The sequence below is a fragment of the Panthera leo genome, chromosome E2 (genome assembly GCF_018350215.1).
Source record: "Panthera leo isolate Ple1 chromosome E2, P.leo_Ple1_pat1.1, whole genome shotgun sequence".
NCBI lineage: Eukaryota > Metazoa > Chordata > Mammalia > Carnivora > Felidae > Panthera > Panthera leo.
The window spans coordinates 18,326,290-18,347,014 of record NC_056693.1 but is presented as its reverse complement, the minus strand read 5'-3'; positions in this window follow the sequence as shown (position 1 = coordinate 18,347,014).

Here is a 20,725-nt window from a genome sequence, read left to right as displayed (position 1 = left end):
AATCAGTACTGCTTCATGTAAGTAGCCATAAAGATAAATCCATTGAAAACAAACATATGTTATATGTGATATAGGGTATATACACATATGTGATATATATTATGTATATGTATAGACATATGTATATATAATACATGTGTATTACATATGTGATACATATATATAGTATGTAATATATACATATGGGGGAGTCTAAAAGTATTTGTGATTGGCACCCACCGTCTGCTAATCAGATGCCTAACCAATCAGGAGGGAATATCATTCATACATATATTGTATATCACACACACGCATACATGTGTGTGGATACAATCTGTGACGTGTTGTGATGGAATACTACTCAGCAATGAACAGGAGAAGCTACTGGTGCACGTGATGACGTAGATGAATCTCAAAAGCATTATCCTTGGTGCGAGGAACCAGGTACAAAAGAGCACAGACTGTATACTAATAGAAAGTTCTAGAATAAGCAAACCTAATTGATGGTGATATCGGTCAGAATAGTAGTTGCCTTTACTATTATCATGTTGCCTCTACTGTGGGGGTGGGACGTTGACTGAGAAGAAGCATGAGGGAACTTTCTGGAGCGTTGAAGTGTTCCACACCATGATGGCAGTTACACGAGTGTGTTTGTGTCATAGAGAGCAGCGTTAACTCTACTGCAGGCTTCAGGTTTGTGTACTTTGTGACGCGAAGGTTATACCACAGTCAAAACACAACAAAATAGGGGTGCCTGGGTGGCTCAGTCGGTTAAGTGTCCGACTTCAGCTCAGGTCATGATCTCGCGGTCCGTGAGTTCGAGCCCCGTGTCAGGCTCTGGGCTGATGGCTCAGAACCTGGAGCCTGCTTCCGATTCTGTGTCCCCCCCTCTTTCTGCCCCTCCCCTGTTCATGCTCTGTCTCTCTCTGTCTCAAAAAGAAATAAATGTAAAAAAAAAAATTAAAAAAAACCCCACAACAAAATAGAACATAAAAAGGCAGTTATGTGTTGGGTGGTGACGACTTCCTGGATCGGAGACAAAGCAACAGGATGCTGAAAGGTGCCGTGGGTGGTGACCTCACAACTCACGTGGAGGGAGGAGTCCCCCCGGTGGGTCGGTTCAGTTACTGTAACATAATAGGAAATATGTATATTGGCTTTTGGTCCCAGTTCCTGCCACGGAGCTCCTAAAACCCTCGGAATTTCCTGGGTGATACGAGTCTCTTTTGTTCTAATGGGGCAAGGTGTGATAGGCCCCTAGATGGGTCTGGTCACCAGAAAGACCAAGTTATGATCAGAAGCTTGAAACTTCCAGTCTTACCCCATCCCCTGGAGGAGAGAGAGGGGCTGGACATTGAGTTAATGGGGCAATCGCGCCTACATGATGAAGCTCCATAAAAATCCCAAAATTACGAGTCTCAACGAGCAACCTGGTTGGTGAACACGGCCGCGTGCTGGGGGGCTGGTGACACCCCCAGCTCCATGGAGGACAGAAGCTCCTGTACTCAGGGTTCTTCAGACCTTGCCCCATGTCTCTCTTGACCTGGTTGTCCATCCACATCCTTTAACATATCCTTTGTTACCTAATAACCTGGTAAACGTGTTTCCCTGAGTTCTATGAGCTGTTCTAGCAAATAACCAAATCCAAGGCGAGAGAGTCACGGGAGCCTCCAATTCGTAGCCACGTTTGACGGAAGTTGTGGGGAACCTGGGACCTGCTGGGAATTGGCCTCAGAAGTTGTGGGGGGGACAGTCTCGTGGGGAGAGAGCCCTTAACCTGTGAGGTCTGCGCTGGCTCTGGTTAGTGTCAGAATTGAATTGAGTTGTAGGCCACCTCGCTGATGTCAGAGACAATCGCTTGTTGTGGCGGTAGTGTGAGAGGACACAAGAAATGCACAGGAGCAAAGGCAAATTGTTCCTTATCGTCAGGTTCTTGGAATCATTTGCAAAGTCTTAGCCTAGAGCCCACTCCACTAGCCTTTCCAAAAAGGCTCCTCATTCCCCACATATATTCCCCACATCAAGCTAACCCATTTTCCTTGAAACTGACGGTAACAATCTCAGAATCTGGGTAGTTCACGACAGCAAAGGTTTGTTTGCACCCACACCTCGTGTCTATCGTGGGTCGGCTGAGAGCCATGATGTGACCTCAGCTGGTGGAGAAGCCGTCAGAAGTATTTCTGGTTATCAGTGACAGAAAGAAGAGAGAATAAGGTGAGGCACACACTGTCTCTTGTAGCCTCTGCCAGAAAGGACACACATCACTCCTCCTCGCATTCCATCGGCCAGAGCAAATCGCATAGCCACATTTGAGTTCAAGAGGGCAGGAAGCTACAATCTTCTTAGAGAAGGAAGCTGGGTATTGCCGCAAAGGAAATTTATTATCTCACATACCAAGAATTCTGGAAGCAGAAACCATATTCAATGTCAAGAGGCACAAGCCAGAAACAATAGTAGCTTCGAAACGGAGATTTATTTCTCTCTCCCATCGCGGAACTCTGAAGTGTGTAGTCCGGTGCTGAAGAAGGGGTTCCTTGGTGAAGAAGGGACTAGGCTTCTCCTGACATAATGCTCTGCAATGCTTAGCATGTGGCTCTAATCCTCAAGATCACAAAATGGCTGCAGGAACCTCACCAAGCATGTCATATTCCCGGGGGAAAAGCAAGAAGAAAAGAAAAAGGTGGGGTTTGGGGAAGGCACCACTAAGTGAGTTTATGCCTTTTCAAAAGACTTCCCAGGATCTCCTCCCAAAGACTTCTACTTACTTCTCATTGGCCACCTTCTATTTGCAAAAAGTTGGGAAATGTAGTCTTTTAGCGGAGTCCACAACACCCTAAATATCATCATGGAAAACAATAGCCCCAAGGAATTGGACGATGTAGTGAGGAGGATGCTGGGCTTGTCCCAAATTAAGGGTGGGGACTCAAGCTGTTTTTATTCAAATATGAAAGGAAAAGGTGAATCTTTTTTTTAAATTTTTAATGTTTATTCATTTTTGAGAGGAAGAGAGAGACAGAGTGCAAGTGGGGGTGGGGCAGAGAGAGAGAGAGGGAGACAGAATCTGAAGCAGGCTCCAGGCTCCGAGCTCTCCGCACAGAGCCCGAGGTGGGGCTTGAACTCATGAACCTCGAGATCATGACCTAAGCCGAAGTTGGACACTTAACCTACTCACCACCCAGGCGCCCCAGGAAAAGGTAATTCTTAAGACCGGAGTCTGTTGAGACCTCCAGGGGACAGAACACTGAATCTCTGACTTGGAAAACATATCCCGAAATCTCTCCGACAGCTCTCAAAAAGCTGTTCATCTGCTGCCCCAACCCTTTCTGGCACAAGACCCCTTTTTCTGTTGTGTGATATCTGAGCTGCAGCCTTCTCCTCCACTCTTACATCAGGGGAGAGACGGCTTGCCAAGAGGTAATGGAATTGCCCTTGTCATGCGGCCAGGCTCCCGAGCACAACATTGACAAGATTCTCGTTCTGGAAGAATTAAGGCCGAGTCATGCTAACTGGAAGGAATCTGCTTTCTTCACATGGGACCACGTTGTGCTTTTTGGGGGGTGTTGGGAGGGACTTCCAAGGCTTGCTTCGGTGAGGTGTTTTTCTACTGAGGTTGGTGAGTCGGTGAGCTCCTGCCGGTGGGGAGATTAGACAGGATTTAAAACATCTTGTGAGGTGGCTTTGTGATGTGTCCACGTTAAACGACATTTCCTAGCCTTCCCCTCCTTGCACGCTTCTGCTTAGGGTGGCCTGCAAGAGAAGTTCTCATCAGAGACTGCTGGGTCGGGGTTGGGGCAGCGGCCATTTTCTGGCTTACACCGGCTGTGGCTTATCTGCGACTCATCTCGTTGGCAGAAGGCAGCCAGGCCTGTCCCGTCTCCCCCTCTGTCAGCTCCCCCAACTCCTGGGCCAGATGTGAGCCTCCCCCTGTGATGGGGTGTCCCGGTGTTGGCAGTACATTGCATCACCAAGATCACAGGCAACGAGGACGGCGTGGGGTTCAGTCCGCCCTCATGAACTCCAACTTGCGTCGGTGGGTTCCAGACTGTTCTCGCTCTTCCTGACCTCACACTTCCCTTCCCTTCCTGACTGCCTGCCCAGTGGACTTCTAGTCCAGCGTCAAGCACAGAGACAACAGCCTTACAGAGAGAGCTTAACTAGCTCCCACCATTGTGAAAGGTCAAATTTCTGTGACAAATTGTGTGTGTGTGTGTGTGTGTGTGTGTGTGTGTGTGTGTTTTAGTGGTTCTGCTCTGCTGATACAGAATGTGGTCTAGGAGTGGTTCCAGAAAAGCCGAATCTTAAGGATGAGTTCTGGCTTTTTCTGGAATTGTTTTCCTGATCTAATTAGATTGAAAGGCATCTGTGAGCCTGTTTCCAGTGGTACAGGGGGCACTGAGAGTCCATTGTACGAAGCGGTAAAGCAGTCACTCAGATCAGTACGAGTGGCTTCCTGTATCTGTAGGCAAGCCTCGGGGTGACCAAGTATTTGCTCCCATAGAACATTTTAGTAAAAATCAGGTGTGTGAGAGCTTCTTGGTTGCCTCTAATGATGCTGGAAAACTCTGGGAAAAAAAATGGGGAGCTCAGACTTTTACATTTTGCCATCTCAAGAGCTGTACAAGGGACTTAACAGTTTCTGCGACTGCATGGAAAGAAACTCTTATTTCCCACTGACACAGGGCCAAGAGTTCTAAACGCCAAATCAACGTGAAATCCTGTGGGTGGCCAAATTACAACTCAAATCAAACTTCCAACCCCACAGGGTCTTTTTGTTAATGTGAGAGCATCACGTGGGAAGAAACAGGGGCCTGAAAATTGGGATTGAGATATATGAGCAGATTCTTTATATTTTTTATTTTGTTTTTTAAAGTTTTTTTTTTGAAAGAGAGAGAGAGAGTGTGCAAGGGAGGGACAGAGAGAGAGAGAGAGAGAGAATCCCAAGCAGGCTCTGTGCTGTCAGTGCCGAGCCTGATGCGGGGCTCAAACTCACGGACGGTGAGTCAAGAAATCAAGAGTCAGATGCTCAACTGACTGAGCCACCAGGGAGGCCCGAGCAGATCCTAATAAGGCTGTCAAGTCTTCTTTGCCCACAGAGTGAGCCTGCACCCCTGCCTGAGGAGGTTAGTCTCCTCCTGCTTGAAGAAACGGTAATGGCCTTCCCTAAGGTAGCTGCCTTGCAAGGGGCCGCTTATCCTCCTACATCCTTTTCTTGCCTCTGAAACTATACCTAGACTTAAGTCTCAACAGAACCCAAAGGGTGAAGTACAAAATATGACCCATGAGGAGGTCACCAAAACAATTGCCAATTTCCGTTTGCCAGTGTATATCAACAGAAAACCGCAGAATGGGTATGGAAATGGGTCATAGGTGTGCTGAATCAAGGTGGTGGCAGAAAATAAAGTTGGATCAGGCCAAATTTATTGACTGAGCAGAGATTATGGATTCCGTGTTTGAACGTACGGGTCTAAGAATAGCTCTGCTGGTTTGCTTGGTTTTTTGACTGACATATGTACCCAAAGGTTGCCTGCACTGGGTTAAAATGTCAGAGGTTCTTTGGAGTACCACAGAGCATGAATCAGCAAACCTTTTCTGCAAAAAGCCAGACAGTGTATGTTTTAGCTTTTATAGGTCAGTGTCAGCTTCAACTCTGCCATTATGGCAGAAACGCAGCCAAAGACAATTTGTAAATGAATAAGCATGGCCGTGTCCCAATAAAAGTTTACTTAGGAACACTGAAATCTGAACTTCATATCGTTTGCATGGACCGCAAGATATTATTCTTCTTTTGATTTTATTTGAATTAAAAATGTACAAACCATTTTCAGTGGCCTGTGGGCCATACGAAAACAGCCTGTACAGTAGGTTCGGTCCCTAGGCTAGAGTTTGCTGACTTCTGTTATGGAGGAAGGTATCCAAAAAGCTTGAGACCTAGAGGACACTGTGCTAAGTGAAATAAGCCAGACACAGAGAAATAAATATTGCATGATATCACTTATAAGTGGAATCTATAAAACTCAAACTAATAAAAGCAGAGAGTGGAGTGGGGGTTGCCAGAGACAGGGGGATGCGGGAAATGGGGAGAAGTGGGTCAAAGGGCACGAAGTTCCAGTTATACAAGTAAATTCCAGAGATCTAATTGTACAGCTTGGTGACCATAGTTAATAATACTGTTCTTATTACAGTGATACTGGATTTTGCTAAGAGAACAGATCTTAGGTGTTCTTACCACACACACACACACACACACACACACACAACTATATGAGGTGATGGAAATGTTAATTAGCTTGATTGTGGAAATCATTTCACGATGTGTACATATATCAAAACAACACACTGTACACCTTAAATATATATAATTTTTATTTATCAATTATACCTCAGTAAAGCTGGGGGAAAACACACCCAGGCTTAGAAAGATTGGAACACTGAATGGCTTTGTCATTTAAGAGTTGCTTATACACGCACAGTGGGGAGTTAAGGGACCACAGTGATATCACTACCATTAGCTGTCACGTGGCTGTCAAATAAATTTATAAGAAGGAGTCCTAGCATCCTGGAAGAGCTTTATGGTGGCTCTTCTTTTAAAAAATTCTAGTGGAAATGGCTGTCGTTGGACTGGGATCTTTAAATGCAATAGGCATGATGAAACCCACAGGTGGCAGGGACCCCTGGTGGCACTCGCACACCAAAGATAAGACAGCATGGCTTCCACAGTGGGTAGTGAAGCCAAACCAGTAATGGGAATAGTCTGACTTGCAGAGACCGTTGGCATTTACCAGTTTGTCATGGCTTCCTTAGAAATGAAGCAGGAGGGCAGCCTACTAAAGTTTTGCTCAATTTGAATAAGTGGATGAGTTCTGGGTCTAGTGAACGAAGTCTAACCCGAATGACCAAAACCTAGGCATGGTGTCTCAATTACTTCCTACACTTGAGCCTTTGATCAAAGGAGAGGCCAGGTCCCTTTGAGCAAGGACCCTGTTCCACTGCCAAAAATGTATGCTGTTAGTCTTTCTCCTAGACTTCTCCAAAGAGACCTGTGGCCATTTACCAGGCAGCGGTACACTGGGGAAAAGGAAATAAGCAGATTTTCTAAGGATTACTGGACCCTGGGTGGCCACTGACTCTAGTTCCTGGAATCCCAGGAAGTAGTGGTTCACTAGTCAGAGGGGGGCTCTGGAGGTCAGGTGACCAATGGAGTTTGGGGGGAAGGCCTAGCTGGTCACTGAATCTACCCTGTGGATACCCAAGTAAATTTGTTCAATGCTTAGCTGCAAAAATTGAACAGACATATTGAGCAATTAGAAGAATTCCAACACTGGTTCCTTGAACCGTGGAGTGAGGGATACAATGGTTAGAAAAGCCAAGTGGGAGCCACTAGGGCTCTCTCTACCTATGCAAATACTAAGCCCCAAGCAATACCACATTCCCAGAGAAACTGCAGAGATTGGTGCCTTTGTTAACACTTGAAGGATGCGAGCGTGGTGATTCCCACCACATCCCCATCAACTTGCCTATCTGGCCTGTGCAGAAGACAGAGGGATCAGGGAGAATGACAGTGGATCATCCTAAACTTAATCAGGCGGTGGCTCCAATTGCTGCTCTCCCAAATGGGGTTTTGTTGCTGGAGCAATCAATACCTCTCCCGGGACCTGTTATATAGGTATTGATCTAGAAAATGCCTTTTTATCTACTATACCTGATTGTAAAAACCATCAGAAGTTTGTTTTCAGCTGGCAAAGCCAGACACGCCTTTATTGTCCCAGCTTAGAGGTACACCAATGCTCCAGCTCTGCATCTTAATATGGTCTGGACTGATCTTCGTCACCTTCCTTTAACACAAGACACCATGCTGGCCCATTACATGGATGATACTATGAGGATGGGATCCGATGAACAAGAAGTAGCAACCACTTTAGACACATTGGTAAGACACTTGCATGCCAAAGAGTGGGAAATAAATCCCACCCACAAAAATTTGTGGCCTATAACTTCAATGAATGTTTTTAGGGTCCAATGATTTGAGGGATGTTGAGATATTCCTTCCTATGTGAAGGAGAAGTTGCTGCCCGTGGCCCCTCCTGACACCGAAAGAGACACACAATGCCTGGGGAGCCTCTCTGGATTTTGGAGTCAACGTATACCTCATTTGGGAATGCTGCTATAACTCACGTATTGAGTAACCCGAAAAGCCGCCATTTTTGAGTGGGATCCAGAATAAGGGAAAGCTCTGCAACGGATTCAGGCTATGATGGTGCTTGAAGTGTCAGTGGTAGATAGGGATGCTGTTTGGCCACTGGCAGCCCCCCTTTAGGTGAATCATAGTGTAGACCTCTAGGATGTTGGAGCAAAGTCATATCCTTCTCTGAAAATAATTATTCTACCTTTGAGAAATGGTTCTTGGCTTTCTACTGGGCTTTAGTAGAGTCTATCTACTTGAACACAGACCACTAAGACACTATGCAAACTGAGCTATGTATCATGACCTGTTGTATGACCCAAGGAGTCACAAAGTTAGGCATGCGCCACAGCAGCAATCTGCGGGAGTGATTTATACAAGATGGCTCTAGCAGGAGGTGAAGGCACAGGTACTTTGCGTGAGGGAGTTGACCCGATGTCCAGATCCCTGCTTCCTGATTCAATGCCTTCTCTCTCCCAAACCTCAGCTATCGCTAATGGAGAGTTTTCTATGACCAGTTGACTGAGGAAGAAAAAAAATTTTTTTACAAATTGTAAAACCCCGGTTACATAAAACCCTGGTTCACATATAGTTCTGCAGGACATGGAGGCACCACCCAAAAGTGGGCAGCTGCATTCAATCACTGTAGCCTCCTTCTGGGACACCCTCAAAGGATAAGGGTAATGGAAATTTTCCTAATGGGCAGCTGGTTGCCCATTTTGACCAGAAGGAGAGATGCCCAGAAATATGGATTTATATCAATTCATCAGTTGTGACTAATGGTTTGGCTAGACAGTCAAAGCCTGGTTGAAAATGGTTTGTCTAGATGGTCAGAGACTGCTACAAAGAGGTCTGGGGAAGAGATAAGTAGATAGACCTCTCCAGAGGAGGAAAATAATTGATTCCATGTGAATGCTCGCCAAAGAGTGACCTTAGAAAATGAGCTTTTAGGAATATAAGATAACCCATTTGTGTACACCAATCAACCACTTTCCCCAGCCACTCCTGTCGTCGCCCAGCCAGTTCATCGACAAGGTAGCCAGGGTGGTAGTCATGGGAGCTGTGCATGAAGCAACAAGAACTTCCACTCACAAAGGCTGATCTGGCTACTGCCACCAATAAGTGCCCAACCTGCCAGCAGCAAAGACCCGCACTGAATCCTGTGACATATCGAGGTATGCCGTGTGCACCACTCCTCAACAGGATCAGTCAGCTTGACGATGGCAGGCTGGTTTCATTAAAATGCTTCCCTCATGGAAAGACAAGCACTTTTTAAAATAACCACATTCTTGTAATATAATTTACATACCACATCTTTATAGTGTATAAGCTAATGGTTTTTAGTATATTCATAGATACGCCCAACAATCAGTTTTAGGACATTTTCATCGCCCCACAAGGAAACCCCAGGAGAATTCTGGGAAGATGAAAGAGTAGGCACCGCGAGGGATCTGTCTCCCCACCTGGACAACAACTGCACTGGGAGACTCATTCTGGAACTCTGGAGTCTATTGAAAGCTAACAACTTCCAGAGGAAGGCTTGGATACTAGATTGTGGTTGATTTTAGTCAGTTTCAGCTCTCAGCAGAGTAGCAGTTCTCCATCAGCCAATCCCAGCCTTGTGGCAGGCAGCCATGAACATGTTCCTGCAGCAGCTTGCATACACCCTGTAGGACCAAAGTAGGCAAAAAGCATCTTGTCCTCCATTATAGAGGATCAGTGGTCTGATTGCTGATTGCTGATTGCTGCTTCTGATCACAGAGGTGCAGATAAAGAGGCAGGTAGCCATTAGTGTTGCACCTCCCCTCATTGTTCCAGCCTCTTCCTCTTCAGCTGAAGTGATTTCCCAGGAACTTAAAGAGCTGGTGACTTTTTATCCCCACCTTCATTTTTCGTTTTCCCCTTCTGGGAGCTAGATAGTAAAGACTAGGACATTAAAACAACTGCATATACAGGGGAAGGTGCAAGGTCAGAAAAAACCTCAGAAGACCTTAGGTTTACACCCCAGGCTGATCCTCAACACAGAAACGGCTTACAACAATTAGGAAGAAAGAAAGAAAGAAAGAAAGAAAGAAAGAAAGAAAGAAAGAAAGAAAGAAAGGAAGGAAGGAGAGCCTGGGTGGCTCAGTCAGTTAAGTATCCAACTCTTGGTTTCTGCTCAGGTCATGACCTCGTGGCTTCATGGGTTCGAGCCCTGCATCAGGCTCTGCACTGGCAATGCAGAGCCTGCTTGGGATTCTCTCTCTCTCCCTCTCTCTATCCCTTTCTCTCTCCCTTTCCCCCATTTGCACTGTCTCTGTCTCTCTCAAAATGAATAAATAAGCTTTAAAAAAAAAGAAAAGATATTGGAGGCCTTGTTATTAAGAAAGAAAGAAAGGAAGGAAGGAAGAAAGAAAGAAAGACCAATAAGCAAAAACAATAACAAAAAACAGCAAACCCTGGGGAAGAAGAGAATCTGATTTCTAGAGTTACCACATTATTAGTTTTATATAGCCATTTTTCAAAAAAAAAAAAATCACAAGGCATACAAAGAAACAAGAAAACATGACCGATTCAGAGGAAAAAAATAAAGTCACCGAAACTGTCCCTGAAAATTGTCTGGTGACAGACCTGATAGATAAACACTTTAAAACAACTGCCTTAAAAAAACTCAAACAGCTAAAAGAATATATGGGGAAAGTCAACAAAATGATGTGTGAACAAAATGGAAATATCAATAAGGACAGAAAACCCGAAGAGGAACTTAAAAGAAACTTCTGGAACTAAAATGTATAAAAGCTGAAATGAAAAACTCACTAGAGGGATTCAGTGGCAGATTTGAGCAGACAGAAGAAAGAATCAGTGAATTCAAAGATAGGACGATGGAAATTATTGAGTCTGAGGAATAGAAAGAAAAAAAGATTGAAAGGCGAACAGAGCCTAAGTGACCCATGGAACACCATCAGGTGGGCCAATATACATATTGTGGGAGTGTCAGAAGAAGAGAGAAAGGGGTAAAGAGCATATTTGAAGAAATAATGGCTGAAAACTTCCCAAATTTGATGAAAGACATGAATGTAAACATCTAAGAATCTCAACTCTAAGTAAAATGAACACTGGAATACATTATAATCAAACTTTCAAAAGCCAATGAAATGTGCATTGGTGGTATAGTGGTGAGCATGGCTGCCTTCCAGAACCCCAAGGAACAAAAGATGGAATCTTGAAAGCAGCAAGAGAGAAGTGACTTTTCACCTCCTCAATGTGATTATCAGCCGATTTCTCATCAGATACTTAGGAAGACAGAAGGCAGTTGGCTGATATATTCAAAGATATAAAAGAAAAAAAAACCTGTTAACCAAGAATTCCATATCCAGCAACTGTCTTTCAAAAGTGACAGAAAAATTAAAACATTCTCATATTAAAATGTAAGCGGAAGGAGTTTATTCCATCACAAGACATGTTTAAGGTCGTCCTGCAGGGTGAGATGAAGACACTAGACAGTGGCTGGAAGCCATATAAGGAAATGAAGATCTCAATAGGTGATAATAAAGATCTCACACGGTGAGATTCCATGCCCAATTCTGACATGTGGGTGTTGTTCCCCCTCACCAAGCAATTCTCCAACGGCAGCTGGGTGTCTTACAATTTCACAATTTTGACACCATCTACTCTGAGATAGTATCAGATTCCACAGCTCAAAGGCTCAGTTCTACCAGACTGCCTTCCCTTCAGATGTCACTTGTAAGCCCAGACTGTTGTCTGTGCTTCTGGCTGACTGGTTATAAATCAGAGGCTCCCATGACCCCCTCCTTGGGTTCAATTAGCTTGCTAGAGTGGCTCGCAGAACTCAGGGAAACAGTTTACTTACTAGATTACTGGTTTATTATAAAAGGATATAACTCAGGAACAGCCAGATAGAAGAGATGCGTAGGGCAAGGTATGGGGTAGGGGTGCGATGCTTCCGTGCCCTCTCCGAGTGTGTCAGTCTCCCCAGATGTCCATGTCTTCACCCACCCAGAAGCTCTACGAACCTCATCTTTTGGGGCTTTATGGAGGCTTCATTACATAGGCAAGTGTGATTAAATCATTGACCGCTGGTGGTTAAACTCAACCTTCTAGAAGCCTCTTCCCTTCTAAGGAGGTGGGGGGGTAAGACTGAAAGTTCCAAATCTCTAGTCACATGATTGGCCCCTCTGGCATCATCTCCCATTTCCAAGAATCACCTCATTAACATAACAAAAGACATCTTGATTACTCTGATTCAAGGGTTTTAGGAGTTCTGTGCCAGGAATGGGGATGGACATCACACATATATTTCTTATTATAAATCCCAATAATGCACATGGGCAATTAGAAAGCTAATATTATTTTCATAATGATTTATAACTGCACTTTTTGTTTTCTATATTATCTGAGAGACATTTTTAAAGCTATTATTCTAAAAGCTAGTATTATGGTGACTTTGGTTTGTAACATCACACTTTGTCTTCTAAACAATTTGAGACTAATTTAAATATTTCAATACAAAAACAGTTAACTGAACATAAGAGAAGACGGTAATGTAGGAAATGAGAGACTAAAAGCTGTGAAACGTGGAAATCAAATAGGAAAGCAGCAGAAGGTAAGTCCCTCTTTACCAAGAATTACTTTAAATGGAAATGAATTAAACTCTCCAATCAAAAGACAGAGAGACTGACAGAATGGATAAAAAAAACCATACACCATCTACAAGAGACTCATTTGAGATCCAAAGAAACTTCTCTCTGTGTGGCTGTCAGGTCATGATCTCACAATTCATGGGTTCCAGCCCTGCATCGGGTTCTGTGTTGACAGCCTGGAGCCTGCTTCAGATTCTGTGTCTCCCTCTCTCTCTCTCTTCCCCCATCCCCTGCTCACTCTCTGTCTCTCTGTCTCTCTCTTTCAAAAATAAATAAATGTTAAAAAAGTAAAAAAACAAACAAACAAGAAAAATTGCAAATCAACAACCTAACCCTATAACCCAAGGCACTAGAAGGAGAAGAACAAATGAAACCCAAAGCTAGCACAAGGAAGGAAAAATAAAGATTAGGGTAGAGATTAACAAAATAGAGAATAGAAAAACAATAGTGAAAAACAATGAGATAACAAGCTGATTCTTTGAACTATAGAGAACAAACTGATGGTTACCAGAGGGAGGTGGGTGGGGGGATGGGTGAAACGGGTGAAGGGGATTAAGAGTACATTTAGAGGGGCCCCTGGGTGGCTCAGTCAGTTAAGCATCCGACTTTAGCTCAGGTCATGATCTCGAGGTTTGTGACTTCAAGCCCCGCATCCGGTTCTGTGCTGACAGCTCAGAGCCTGGAGCCTGCTTCAGATTCTGTGTCTCCCTCTCTCTCTGCCACTCCCCTGCTCATGCTCTGTCTGTCTCTGTCTCAAAAATAAATAAAACATTTAGGAAAAAAAGGTACATTTAGAGCACTGGGTAATGTATAGAATTGTTGAATCACTATGTTGTACACCTGAAACCAAAATAACGCGGTATTTAACTGTACCGGAATTAAAATTTTTAAAAACTTTTTTAAAAAACCTGATTCTTTGAAAAGACGAATGAAACTGCCAAGACTTTGGCTCGATGGACTAAGAAAAAAAGAGAAAAGACCCAAATTACAAAAACCAGAAATGAAAGTGGTGACATTGTTACTAATTCTCCATAAATAAAAAGGATTATGAAAGTGCTGTGGACAAGTATATGCCAACAAATTGGATAAGCTGGATGAAATGGACAAATTCCTTGAGACACAAAACTTAACAAAACTAAATCACGAAGAAACAGAAAATCCGAACAGATCTGTAACTAGTATGGAGATTGAATCAGTAATCAAGACGCTCCCAACAAAGAAAAGTCCCAGATATGATGGCATCACTGGTTAATCCTACCAAACATTTATAGGAAAACTATTACCAACTCTTCTCAAACTTTTCCAAAAAAAGTTGAAGAGAAAAGAGCATGTCCTTACGCATCCTGTGAAGCCAGCATAACCCTGATACCAAAGCCAGACAAAGAGACTATAAAAAAAACTAAAGACCAATATTTCTATCAACATGAACAAAAATTCTCGACAAAATACGAGCAAACCAAATTCAATACTATATTAAAAGGTTTATAAACGATGACCAAGTGAGATTTATTCCTGGGATGCAAGGGTGGTTCAATACATGGAAAATCAATCAATGTAATAGATCACATCAACAGAATGATCATCTTAATTGATGCAGAAAAAGCTCTGACAAACTTCAACACTCTTTCATGATTTGAGGAAAAAACACACTCAATAAACTAGGAACACAGGGTAACTTCAGCAGAATAAAAGCCATCATGAAAAACCCATAGCAGAAATCATATGCAATAGTGAAAGACTGGGAGTTTTGCCTGTAAGATCAGGAACAAGGCAAGGCTTTCACCACTTCTGTTCAACACAGTCCTGGAAGTTCTAGCCAGAACAATTAGGCACGAAAAAGAAATCTAAGGCATCCGAATTCAAGATTTCTCTCTGTACCACAGACGCTCTGTGTTTTAGACTGTGTTTTAGACCGTGTTGAGTTCAGGTCAGGGGATACATAAGAAAAATAAAATGGTAACCTCACCATTGATTCAGCTGCTTTCGAGGGGGGGTGGTGCTTTTCCTGCCCTCTCCCCCTGTCTCTGTCCTCTCTCCGCAAGCAAAAACAGCTCCCTGCCCTCCGTGGCTTCTCTCTCCCCCATTTCACCTCTCTGCACCACGTACCTGCCGAGTTCTGTAGTTCAAGTTATATACATTGCCGTGTCAATCCTCGGATCAGTTTTCTAGGTGTGCTAGATGGTTTGGTGTTGGTCTAGCAGCATTTCAGGGACCAGAGAGGCAAAAGAACTTCCATGCTGTTCCGCCATCTTGGCCCCCTCCTCCACTAACCATTGATTCAAAGCTCACCAGAGATTCATGACCAGACAAGGTGGCTGCTGAGGGCAAATGAATATGGAATGCCGTCTTAGTCCATTCAGCTGCTGCAACAAAATACCACAGACAGGGTAGCTTATAAACAATGGAGATTTATTTCTCAAACTTCTAAAGGCTAGACATCCAAGATCAGGGTGCCAGCATTGTTGAGAATGGGTCCTTTTCTGGGTCCAGACTTCTCATTATATCCTCATGTAGTGGAAGGGCCTAGGGAGCTCTCTGGGGTCTCTTTTGTAAGAGTCCCATTCATAAGGCTTCTATCCCTATGACTCTATCTATCACCCTATCCCTATCTGTCAACTCCCAAAGGCCCCACCTCCTAATATCATCATATCGGTCATTAGAATTTCAACATATGAATGGGGGGACCCAAACTTTCAGGACATAGCAAACGGGTAATGGGAAAGGTAGTTATAAGTATAATTATAAATGCCAGAGATGACCAGGTGCAGAAATAAGAACTGTAGTAGCTGTTAAGTATTTCTTTCTTTTTTAAATGTTTATTTATTTCTTTTGAGAGAGAGAGACAGAGAGCAAACAGGGGAGGATCAAAGAGAGAAGGAGACAGACTCCTGTCAGTACAGAGCCCATTGCGGGGCTTGAACCCACAAACTGTGAGATCATGACCTGAGCTGAAATCAAGAGTCGGATGCTTAACCGACTGAGCCACTGAGCTATTTCTTCCTTTTTTGAAATGACTATGTTTGTGTGTTTTTTGAAATGAATGTTTGGTGTGTGTGTGTGTGTGTGTGTGTGTATGTATCACGTATTTTTCTTTCCTTTTCCTCTTTCCCCTTGTTAGCAAGCATAAGACATGTTTATAGTAGCTAGCTTTATTTCTCAATATGTAAACTGTAAGAAATCAAAGGTGTGGAATCGGCTACGAGAAGAATGAACATCATCCAACAATGAAAAAAAAAGATATTATATCTTTTCCTTAGGAAAAGGTTAGCAAATTTTGAGTTTTAGCTGGCGTAGATGTATACTTTAGTTACAGCGTGACTCTGCTATTCTCTTTATTTGGAGATTAAGTATGGTTTAAGGAGATATGTATGTGCAAGTCGACAAGGAGTAGACTGTGGTGGCTTTATAATGTATCAACTTGCTTGCATTGAACTACATTTTCCAGAATGTCGTCTTTGGAGTGCTTCCGATAAGGCTGAACCCACAGGAGGGATTCTTAAATTTTTTTTTTTGATGTTTATTTATTTTTGAGAGAGACAGAGACAGGATGCGAGTGGGTTAGGGGCAGAGAGAGAGAGGGAGACACAGAATCCGAAGGCTGCAGGCTCTGAGCTGTCAGCACAGAGCCCGACGCGGGGCTCGAACCCACGAACAGCGAGATCATGACCTGAGCCGAAGTCAGACGCTCAACCGACTGAGCCACCCAGGTGCCCAGCAAAGGAGGGATTCTTATGGGAGATTTGGGGCGGGGGAAGTAGAGGCCACTTAGAGGCTCACACACGCTGTCCTTTATCTGCTGACTCACTCCATTGGTCCTGAAACTTCTCCACCTTCCCCTAGACCCTTCTTCAGCTTCCTAGCTCCTGAGCCAGGTGTGTGTTTAGTTCCATGACGAAGGGCCCTGGCTCCAGCAGGACACCGCACGTCACCAAGGTCGTCAGAGGCAACAAGACCCAACATGTGCTGAGTCCATCCTCGTGGACTCCAGCTTGTGCCGCGTGCTCCTGCCAACTCTCGCCCTCTCTGACCTTACATCTATCTTCCCCTCCTGACTGCCTGCCCGGGGGACTCCAAGTTCCCGTATGAGACTGCTTCACTAGCTCCCCAGATTGCATAAGATCCAGGAACAAGTGCCTTCCCAGCTATTTATACATATATCCTGGTGGTGCTGTTTCTCTGGTTGAATCCTGACTGAGACGCCCACCAAATTCTTGTGACTTCAGAACCAGAGCCTGGAACGTGGGCGTGGACCCTCGGGAGTAGGAGATCTGGCCAGAAGAGAGTTTCTATTAGCCTCTGACTGAAGCTCCCCCTCCCACCCCCGTCCTGCAAAAAGAGATGGCAGGATGGAATTTCACAGGGAACAGGGGAGGAATGCTAGATTCCATGGCTGGAAGGAAGGGCAATGGGGGGAGGTTGAGAAGAGAACAGGAGAAAAGATTTCCCTGCAGGCACAGAGGTGCACTCCTCATGTCGCCCTCAGAGCACCTGCATCCAAATCTGCCTGAAGCTAAGTACATTTGAGTGCACCAATAACATCCACCTCCTTTGCTGGTGTTCTGTTTAAGTCCGTTTGAAACTGGGGTTCTGACACTTGCAGCAGGCTCAACACTAATAAACCGACCCCTCAGTGAAAGAACTCATGCATACTTGCCTCACATCTAACGTGTGTTTGATTTGGGGGAAAACTAAGGAGGCTGGAGACACCATTAACAATGGCAGCTAACCTCACGGAGCGCTTATTATGCACCAGGTGCCCTTTCAACGCCACATGTATCTCAATGTCCCCATGAGGAGGCTACCAAAATTGCCCCCAGGTTTCAGATGTGGCGCAGCCGGCTCAGGCAGCCACCTCCGGGTTACGCAACAGGCAAGAAGCATCGGTGGCGAAGGAATGTCAACCCCTTCCTGACAGCGGCGACTGGGAGGACTCCCCAAGAGTGGGAGAGGGAAAGGTTGTATCCTGATTGCACTGGTCCAGGCTAGTTGACCTCTTCTTTTTTTTTATTTTTTATTTTTTATTTTTGAGACAGAGACAGAGCATGAGCGGGGGAGGGGCAGAGAGAGAGGGAGACACAGAATCGGAAGCAGGCTCCAGGCTCTGAGCCGTCGGCCCAGAGCCCGACGCGGGGCTCGAACTCACGGACCGCGAGATCGTGACCTGAGCTGAAGTCGGACGCTCAACCGACTGAGCCACCCAGGCGCCCCTAGTTGACCTCTTCTAAGTGCCCCTGTATGGTTGTTTTAATCGTTATCACGATAATGTTATGAGTGACATGCCTCACTCGGCCCTGGACCCTCCCAGGTAAGCTGATTCTATCTGTCCCACGCCAAGACCAGCGGCGCTAAAGCAGCTCCCCGGGCCCTGTGTCTTCTCTGTCATCAACCCCTGGTTTCTTCCACCGGTGCCTGTGGGCTGTTCCAGCTGCTCTCAAAATATATTCCGTGTGTGGGCTGATGAACTCCTTGCTTCATGGTTTGTAAGGAACATCAGTCCAGGGAAACGCTGAGCTCTCCAGGTCTGTTTTTTCTTAGCGTGGTCGCATCTGACCCGCCAGGGGTTGTGGTTGTTGTTGTTGTTGTTTTTAAGTTTATTTGTTTATTTGGAGGGAGACAGACAGACCGTGAGCGGGGGACGGGCAGAGGGAGAGAGGAAGAGAGAGAATCCCACGCAAGCTCCATGCTCAATGCAGATCTTGTTTCGAGGCTCAGTCTCGTGACTGTGAGATCATGACCTGAGCCGAAATCAAGAATCAGAGGCGTGGGGCGCCTGAGTGGCTCAGTTGGTTAAGTGTCTGACTCTTGATTTCAGGTCAGGTCATGATCTCACGGCGTTCGTGAGTTCCAGCCCCGCGTCAGTCTCTGCTGATGGTGCGGAGCCTGCTTGGGATTCTCTCTCTCTCCCTCACTCTCTCGCTCTCTCTGACCGTCCCCCAACTTGCACTGTCTCTGTCTCTCTCAAAAATAAATAAATAAACTTAAAAAAAAAAAAAGAGAGTCAGAGGCTTAACTGACTGAGCCACCCAGCCACCCCCAGAAGTTGACTTTTAAACCCAGTCTATGGGGTGCCTGGGTGGCTCAGTTGGCTAAGCATTTAAGTCTCAGACTTGGCTCAGGTCATGATCTCGTAGTTTGTGGGTTCGAGCCCCATGTAGGGTTCTGTGCTGACAGCTCAGAGCCTGGAGCTGCTTCAGATTCTGTGTCTCCCTCTCTCTCTCAAAAATAAGCACTAAAAAAATTAAAAAAAAACAACAGTCTTCGTTAACAAAAGGCACTTCCTGAAGGGGCGGAGTCCTCTTCTGTGCCCCGCAGCTGTGTGCAATCTGTATCCTAAACCTAGTTGCCAGGATCTGATGGGAGAAAGTGTGAAAGAGGTCATTTACAAGAACATCTCCCTTGCACCGGGGTGGTAGCCTTGTGTGACTCGTGCTTAGGATAAAACCCAAACGCCCCGCCCTGCTGCAGGCCCTGCCTGGCCTGGGCGCCCGCACCCGCGGCCCCGTGTCCGCGCCTCCCGCCCTGCTTCCACTTGCTCTGCACTCCAGCTTCAGGCTCGGACTCACCTTCTCTCTCGGCACAAGGCTTTTGCACACGCTATGCCTTCTCCCTGAAACACTCTTCCCTGCATTCGTTATCTAGTTGAATCCTCACATCCTTCAAGTTTCTGCTCAAATTTCATGTCCCCAGAAAAGCCTTCTGGGAGCCCCTATATGATACGCTCTCGTGAATTCCTGTGCTTTTCCTTCACAGCATTTACATGTTTATATGTGTGTGTGGTTATTTCAGTAAACTGTTCACTCCCTTTGAGAACATAAGCTCGGAGCACCTGGTGGTTCAGTGAGTTGAGCATCTGATTGACTCTTGATTTCAGCTCAGGTCATGATCCCAGGGTTGTGGGATTGAGCCCCACGTTGGGCTCTGCACTGAGCATGGAGCCTGCTTAAGATTCTCTCTCTCTCTCTCTCTCTCTCTCTCTCTCCCCCCACCCCTCATCTACCCCCTCCCCTGCTCATGATCTCTCTAGTGCGTGCGCGCACTCTCTAAAAAAAAAAAAAAAAGAACGTAAGCTCCGTCCATGCAGGGAACTGACCAGTAGTGTGGTCACAAATGTTTAACGAGCAGCTATATAGGGTGTTCACCTTAAAAGTCAATTATTTTGCCAGCAAAATTGGATTTCTTTGGGAATGGCATAGATTGCAATTTGGAACGTGCAAACAATGGCAGAACCATAGGCAAGTCCAGAGAACAAAGGAGAGGAGTATTATTTTATGGAGAAAAAGGAGGAAGTCGGGAGCCGTTGTTCTGAATGGAAGTCCATCGGAGAAAAGCAAGAGTGATAGTGGTCTCTCATTGGCTGAGCTTCCGAGCGGTCCATTTTTTAGGGCCTTTAGTTGATCATTCTTTCCTGTTGGGGATTCTTCCTTGGGGTCTGTAGGAATTGACAATTCTTCCTGCAATCGACATAGAGCAGTACGGCCCCCTTCCAGCCTCCCACTGGACTTTAGTAAGGTTTCCTTTTATTGATTTCCAAAGGGGTAAGGTGTGTGTGTAGGGGGACACTGATTGATAGCTTTTGATGACTGGTGTGGCCTGTCTCAAGCCACCCGTGTGATTTCAACCAAAATTCCTGAAAATTTTAACGATTCCCGCCAACTTGTATCAACCAGCTCCAGCACGCCACTGCAGCTGAAACCCCAGCACCCAGCACACGTTTGTAGAATGAGTGAGTGAATGAATGAATGAATGAATGAATTTAATCCCACAGAAATAGCTTCCCCTATTTGTACCTATCCATGGCACATTCTCATCTGTCCACTGTAGATTTTTTAAAAAGGAAAACTGTGATGTTTTTATCAAGCAAAGTGTATTCAGCATAAAGGAATATTCTTTGGGTACAACCTTACCATTTTTTCCTGATGTTAAAACA